The following is an 8601-nucleotide window of genomic DNA, read 5'->3' on the forward strand; positions in this document are numbered from 1 at the left end:
TCCCTCTAACGTTATCCTCAAGGTCCGCATTAATGGTCCATGCTACAAACAAAATCATGTTATCATGAGTACCTTTGTGCACATTTCCACAAACTCAAAACATCCTTGGAGGGAATTCAAGTTTGGCCCAATGCTTGATTCTAGCCTTCCATATTTCGTATTATGGTATAGTTCCACCCTATAAATATGAAATCCTCAATGAAACCATATGCAATCATCTTGCAGCATGTACATGACATGAAAGCTATGTTTATATGACACCAAAAATATAGGAAAAATAAATATCCCATCTGCCACCTGGATATGCGGGCTCTAGGATGGAAAGCAAGTGTATATTTGGAATACACAAAGACCATCTGAATAATAGACTCCTTTTCACTCCAGTACATTATTGTAACCTAGATAGATCCTTAAATTAAGGCATGGAAATTGGATTTTTGAAAGACATTATTCTTTAGAACCTTGAAATAATCTACTCTTTGGGATAGGTAAAAGCTCATATCTATAGTGGGAGAAGTGAGAGGTATTATATGTTCCACCTGGTGTAAGTTTCTCGCATTCATCAGCTCCCATAAAATAGTGTTGGTCATGATATATGAATGCACAATGCTACTAGCACATTTGGCCCTCATGCAGATTCTATTCCACCATTTTCCCATCCCCAGACTAACTCAGAAAGGTGCAGAAACAAGAATAGGGAGAGGGTAGTTATGGCTGGACTGTCGTGGATGTAACAATAAAATCACACCATCATGCCGAGTTGAGATTCCTCAGCCATAGTCAAAACACCCTCTACATGAATGCAGGTCAACTGCTTTGCTCTGTAACCAAGCCCAAGTCCCTCTGCCCAATGCGCAGCAAAGCCAGTCCCTGAGAAAGTGTCCAATAAGGAAAGTTTATTCAAGAAGCAGCCAAAAGAGGAGATGGGAGGACAAGCTTCAAATCTGCCTTCCCAAAGGCGGAGAGAACAAGTTTTTGATGATCATAGGGGTGGAGATTTCATACACATTGATTGAAAGTGTGGAGAAATTTAGGATTATCCATGAGGAAAGATGGGGCATGCACACTGAGCAAATAAATATGTAACATACATCCCATGTTCACTTTGGGGTGGAGACTTAACAACAGAACACGGCAAAATTCAATCCCTGACATTAAGAAGTTGTTGTAGGACAAGGAGGGGAGCTAAGGGCATGCTCTGAGAGTTAGTACAAACTGGATGGGGCCTTGGGCTTGTGATCTTGGATATTGCCCCTGAGTATATACCCTGTACTCAGTATTGAACTTGATTCATGAAGCCTTCCATATAAGAGCTACTAAATCTTCACAAAAATGCTATCATGGTCCTTCAATGAACTCAAAGGTGTAATCAAATGAGCATATGACTGTAGTGCAGATTTATCTATGGCAGATAATCTTATATTAGTGAAGTGCTTAGAAAATTTGACTTAAGGGAAAAAATACCTGGAAAAAAAATGTTTTCCCTAAGACAATTCTATTTTTAGGTTGAATGTCCTCCTAAGTTATGTATAAGATAGCCATCTTTCTCTTAGACTTAGGTCAAATTAGACATTATCCAAATAGCGTCAGCAGGGAACCCAGTTGGTGGAAGGAAGGTTTTACAGACTCCAGTGGCCTCACATACTATTTGGAAATCAGTACAGCGCTGGTTGCCCAGTGCAGCTGTGGTTGCTATAGGGATGGACTCCTGTGAGTATTCCATCTGCTGCAAGAGGGACAGCTTGGAAGCCCCTCACAGGTCTTAAGAAGAAATGAAGCAAACAAATGACTCATCTGGTTAGGAAGGCTGGTTTGACTAAGTAGCTATTTCAGCAGATTTCAAGCATATGCATGCTATGAATCTTTGGTCAAGACAGAAAAATCTTAAATTTCAAAATTAGTTGCAAAATTTATCCCAGTTTCAATCAATTACTTTGAACACGTGCATGCTACCTAAGCACAATGTGTTGCAACCTTTTTTTATGTTAAATTTAACAAATGCACTTTTATTTAAATGTTTAAACCACATTTTCCAGGACAATTAATATTAGCTTCTAAACAAAATGAAGGGCTCATTTTCAAGAACACAGCAAAAACAGACTTCTGTGATGAGTCCATATGGAATGTCGGGGTCTCACACATGCTGGAAAAAATTAACTCAAAGTTGTCTGAAACTATTTTTAGCATTGTCCCTCATTAGTAAACAGAAAGATTGATTAAAAAATCTGGACATGTACTTATATTGCCTTTAAACTCCTGCATCCATCCAAACTCACAGAATTAAATAAGGTCTAATGTAGTGCATTTTGAAAAATTGGGGAAAAAAGTCCTTGTTTCTTGGATTCTTAAAAAGAAATCAAATATCCTGAAAGGAAATTGGGCTGTTGGACACTGATATCATGGAGAATACAAAATATTTGAAAATACGAGTGACAGCGGCTGCTACCATGCATTTTTCTATTAAAATGAGGTTTTGCCTACTTATTTGGTGGAGAAAATATAACAGCGGCTGACTAATGTAGTTTTCATTTTATATAAATTTAAAATTACATGGTATGGCTAATGCAGCAGAACCATGTTTGGATAAACTGGAACCTCAAAGTCTCCTATGGGAAGGCATATCTGAGTGAAATGTGATCTTTTAGAAGTTGTCCCCTAACTATTCAAATGTATCACCAGAAATTAAATGTTAATCACAAGTTCTGTTACTCAGAAAGGTAATTCCATAAGTCTACCATACCAAACTGTCCCTAAACAGAATGTGCCCTAAAAGGTAGAGAGCTTAACTTCAGAGACTCACAGAAGAGGGAGAGGACATATCCCAATTGTCCAACATTCTTGTTGAATAAAGAAAGACAGCTAGCAGACAGATAAGGTTCCATATAAAACAGATAACACACTCAAGACAGTATTTTACTAATCCCAAACAGAGTGTCTTTGGGTGATTGTTTCTCCTTCTCCTGAAGCTCCCCTTCTGGGGTTCTGTCTTGTCATTGCTTTCCCACCCATACCCTCCCAACTTCCACTGCCATCAAGTTTAGACGCCATTTTTCTCAATTCCCCATGGTGTTCCCATGTTATCTAATTCACGCTAAGTTGTTAATGACTGATAATGAATTCATATGGCATCTCTCCCATATGATGTATTTGAAGTTTTTAGCAGAAACCTTGCTTTTTTTATGCCATTAACTAAGAAATGATAATACTTTAGGCATCAGGTAGAAGTGACTGAGAGATAATTTGGAGCAAGGCAAGGGTACAAAAAGGGAGATTTTTCAATCCCTCTGAATTTTGCCACATGTGAAATGGTCTACTCTGCTTCAGTGCAGGACTGGATCTTTGCTTACCTTGAATACAGTGTATTATAAAAAGATAAAATAATGACTTTTATACTAAAGTAATTTTTATATCATTAAAGGAATATTCTCTAAACACCATTATACATACATTTTACATAAATGTAATATACATTTTGTTTTATTCATTCTCTGAAAATTTGTGATCCACTGAAGACAGAACAAAGCTTAATCTGTTTAATGGTGTAGAAAATCAGAAAGACAAGGCTTAGGATAACCAGGGACTGGCCAAGTCATTGGTTTAACAGATGTACAAATATGGAAGGGAAAGATTAAAGAAAGACAAGGTAGACTAACAAGGAAGCAATTAGTGAAGACAACAATTTTGTAAGATTTTATTTTAGACAAATATGTTTGACTCTCTTTAAAAATTCAAAATAACAAAACATCTTAGTAGAGACTTGACACCAAAGCAGAGTGAGCAAAGATTCACATATCTCAAGATTCTAGAATCAGGGTCAAAGACCACCTGGATATAAAACGTTTCTCTTCCTCCTCCACTCTTCCTCTTCTTTTTCTCCTCCTCTCTCTCTAACTTCTTTCTTTTTCTCTCTCTTCTTCCTTTCTTCCTTCTTTCATTCAATAAATATATCCCTAAGGCAAACAGTTCTCGATACTAAGGATACAGCAGTAAGCCAAACAAAATTTATTTTCTCCAAAGGTGTATTCTAGTTGGAGGGGACGATTAGCAACGTGCACCATGATGATAAGTGCTATGAAAATCATGGATCTGGATAAGGACATGGAGTGTTGGAATGGGCGGTTCCAGAGAGGATCTCCCCAGTGAAGTGATATTTGGAGGGGAGAAAAAGGAATTGAACCGTGACATTGGAAAGAAGCATCCAGGATGCAGACTGAATGGCACATTCAAAGACCCTAAGCAAGTATGCCTGGCTCTTTGAGGAAGAGCCAGGAGATCATAGTGCCTGCAGCAGTCAGCAAGGATAGTGACCAGGGATGAAAGAGCACAGGTCACTGAGGGTCATATTGAGAGGGCTCTTTAAGCCAGGGTAATGATTTATTTTTAAGAAGTGATAAGAGTTTTAAGCAGAGGAAAATCATGTGTTAGTTTACATTTTCAAGGGAAATTAAAAATTTTAATTGGCATTGAATACCCAAATACATGACTCTAATGTCTTACAGAAAAATATCAATTCAAATAATTACTTTCTTGAAATATGAAAGAGAATGTCACAATCTGCACAACTGGAAAGCTTCTGAAGAAATTATTTTCAAAAAATCAAGACCTAGACCTTAATTAACAGCCAAACTCAGACCATTTCAGGGTTTTGATGTTGCAAGGATCCAGCAAGAAGGAAACTATCGATGATTATCTGGTCTAACAGTCCCATTTCACAGAGGAACAAACAGAATCCTTGAGACACAGAGAGACAAAGGCAGAGCTTAGATAAATGCAAATCTCCTCATTTCTACCTTGTTTCTCTTCCCAAAACATTCTATTATATTTTAAATATCCTGAACACGTAGTTTAGAAAGCATAATAGAGATAGAAATTAACTTGAAAGCCAAACTAAACAATGTTTTTGAGGGAGATCCATCAAGCAGGACCTTAAATTGTTCTGCTAGAACCCAGATAGTAAGGTAGAGCATTTGTTTGTTTGTTTGTTTGTTTGTTTGTTTTAAATGGAACAATTAGTGGAAGCCTGGAAAACAGGGTTTTGGCTTCTAAGCCTCCCCTGGCACCTTTACTTAATTAATAGCTGGCACCTTTGTTTTTAGAGATGACATTCAAGAATCTGTATGGAATAACTAACCATGTCAAAACTAAAAGAAAAAAAATTGGAAGGAGATTACAATAAGGAAGCAGGATATTTGAATAACAATAAGGAGGCATGATATATTGATGCATAATTTTATTTATTTATATGTAAAAGAAAAAGTTAACTATATTGATAGGGAATAATTAAAGCCCCCATTTAAGAGATCAATATTTGCAACTATTTCTTTAAAATCAGATTTTAAGAAATCACCAGCTAAATCATAAGGAATAAGCATGATTTTGTAAGCTTTTTTTGTAAGGTAAAATGTATATTATGAATTAAAGATTGAATGTCATAATAAGCTATCATTTTTCACCTGAGTGCACGTTCAGAATCTGAGCACAGGACAGCATAAAAAACATCCAATTATGGACATCAGCCAAAACTTCAAAATTATATTCAAGATTTTATTTGTGCTGATGATTAGACATGACAATGAACCCACTGACTTCAAGATATTGAAGCTGGTCTTCCAAATATTTAAAAGTACATGATTTTCTCAGAACATGGACTTAAAGAAAAGTCATCTAAATTTGCAAAATATTTTAAGCTCATGATGATTCAGGGAGTATATACTTTTTCTTACTGTTAATCTTTTATTTTTTACTGATTGTGAAAGTGAAAATAAAATTAGAAATATTCTAATGCTAATTACATAGTATTATACATTTACTAATTATGTATGTACTAATATATTATGCATTATGCATTATGTTTGTACTGATTATATAGTATTTATTACTTTTCTAAGACTGAGGGGAAAATCCATTGTTTCTGGACCAAGAACTTACTCATCTACAGTCCTGTATTTGGGGGATGATGTGCTCAAGCATTTTAAGTTTTCTAGTAAATGTTAGTATAACTCTAAAATGACAGAGCATTTACTAACTTTCAGATCTGTAGTATTTTATGAATTATTTTAATGTGCATGGCCTACCTACATAAGTAGAGAAAATAAATGATTTACAGATATCATCATAAAAAAGGAGAAAGTAATGTTTGTTCTGTATCATCAAGGTTTCAAGCTTATGTTTATGGCCTTGATTATACAATTATTATTACTATTATTACACTACTGTCATAATATTGAATAAATGTGTATGGCCTACTAAGTCTTAAAGTACTTCATATATAGTCTCCCATTTGATCTTTAAAACAAGCCTTTGGAATAACTATTATTATCTACCCTTCCACATGAGGTTCTTGAAGTTGAGTGAGTAATTGGTTGAGGGGAGAGTCAAAGTGAGAGTCATAAAAACAATTCTTTTTGTGGTTGTTTAATGGGAGTTTTGTGATGACTATAACTTATGTGGGAGTGCAGATATATAATCCACAGCATCTGTATTTAAATAATTTATAATAATATTTGGGAAGGATGAACAAGAAATCCATTTAACTGATAAAGAGTATACTCAATAAACCCATTTAAAACCTTTGATATTAAGTGATTGTATCAAGATTGCAGGATAAAAGGTTAACATATGAAAGTCAATTGCTTTCCTACAAGCTAACAATAAGCTATTGGAATATGAAGTTAAAAACACATTATCATTTACAATAGCAACCAATGAAAAGAAAAATCAAGGTGTATATCTAACAAAAATGTATAGGATCTACTTGTAGGAAACTATAACACTGATCTAAATAAATGGAGAAAAATTCTGTGTTCATGCATTGGGTGACTAACATTGTTAAATTGTCAGTTCTTCCCTAATTGATCTGTAGATTCAATGCAATCCAATCAAAACCCCAGAAGACTATTTTGTGTATAGGGGCAAACTAACCCTCATATTTATATGGAAAGGGAAAAGACTATAACAATAGACAAAACAATACTAAAGAAGAACAAAGTTGGAAGACTGACAGAATTCAAGACTTGGTATACATCTACAGTAATCAAGCAGAACAGTTTTGGCAAAAGAATAGACACAGATTAATGAAACAAAACAGAGAGGATTTTTCTTCTGAGTTGTATTGTATTTTCTTCTGATTGTACAAGTGAATTAAAGTAACTTGGGAAACCATTATTTTTGCTCATTCTAAAAAATCAGTATTTTTTCACAAAAAAAGGACACAGAAGAACTTCAGCACAGAAAAAAAAATCATTATTCTAACCACCATGCTACCCTTTCTAAAATATGAATTACTTTGTGATTCACTTCTATAGTTAATTATGGCAATGATTATTCATTTCTACTGAGCAACTGTTCTCATTCCCCTTTGATTTTCACTGAAAAAGTATCCCTTTCCCCACCTCATGTGATTCTAGTAACACCATGAAATAGAGTGCCCACTCGTTCCCTGGATAGATGGGTGAGCATGTTACCCAAGTCCTGCCAATCATGACACCGCTTGGTTCATTGTGTATAACACAACCAGCACCAATCACAAAACTGCTCTTTTATTTATTGGCTTGCAGAGATATTTTCTCTTCCTTCCTGATCTCACATTGTAAAGATGTAGACTTAGGACTCTCCACAACTCTCTTTCCTGCAGCACAAGAGAATGAGGCTAACCTCTGATGGGAAAATCTGAAGGCGGAAAGAAAAAAGATCTTTGGTAATGTTATTTTGATTGAGCCATTGCATCAATCATGCTTAGACTTCCTGGCTGCATGAGATAAAATCTATGGGAGTTGTTGTTGCTGTTTGTGTTTTCTTTTGTTTGCTTAAGCCAGTTTGAGTTGAGTTTCTGTCACTTCCAACACAAATTGTCCTTAACAATACATGTTTTTCCTTGAAAATATGACTTTTAAATGAATAGTAACATGGCAAGATAAAAACAGAGCTACAAAAAGTTAATTATAGAAGAAACTCAGGACTGGTTCCAAATAGTTATATGGCCATGAAGGCCTACCTCTATTCTAATTGGCCAGTAATTATGTCCAACCAATCATTTAAATATTTTGGATATCATAAAGTTGAAGAAAGAGAGGCCAGAGAGACTAGGTATATGGAAGCAGAAATGCTCAATAAACTATGAAGTGCTATAGAAATATTAATTATTGATGATTTCTTTCAAATAATTCATAGAAATTTGGACCTTTTCATTGACTGAGTGTTTGATAAGGAAATGCCTCTCTGAGAGGACTTAACTTTCTCTTACAAAGTCTTACTTATTCCAGTGTATCAACCAGATGAGTAGGTTCCCCAAATGTTGGTACCAATCAGATGAAGACAAGTAGGAAGGTCATTCATCCAAGATAGGACTATTGACAGCCTGTGGCCAAAATAGTCTAATGATTTTTTCTATATTCTGCTCTTTGAAACATACCTCAATGATTTATCACTGTCCAACTCATATCAGGGAATTTCACACTTTCCATGAATCAGCTTTTAATAAACTGTTCATTGAGGTCACAACTCCTTTCTCTTTCTGGATTTAGTATGCTATTAATATATTTTTTTCATATTTGTATGTTTAATCTTGGTAATAGTACCACGTTTTTTTAATGATTTCTATTT

Source organism: Eumetopias jubatus, unplaced genomic scaffold (genome assembly GCF_037043125.1).
Source record: "Eumetopias jubatus isolate StellerSeaLion01/CBP00866 unplaced genomic scaffold, mEumJub1_p1.0 scaffold_3, whole genome shotgun sequence".
Taxonomy (NCBI): Eukaryota; Metazoa; Chordata; class Mammalia; order Carnivora; family Otariidae; genus Eumetopias; species Eumetopias jubatus.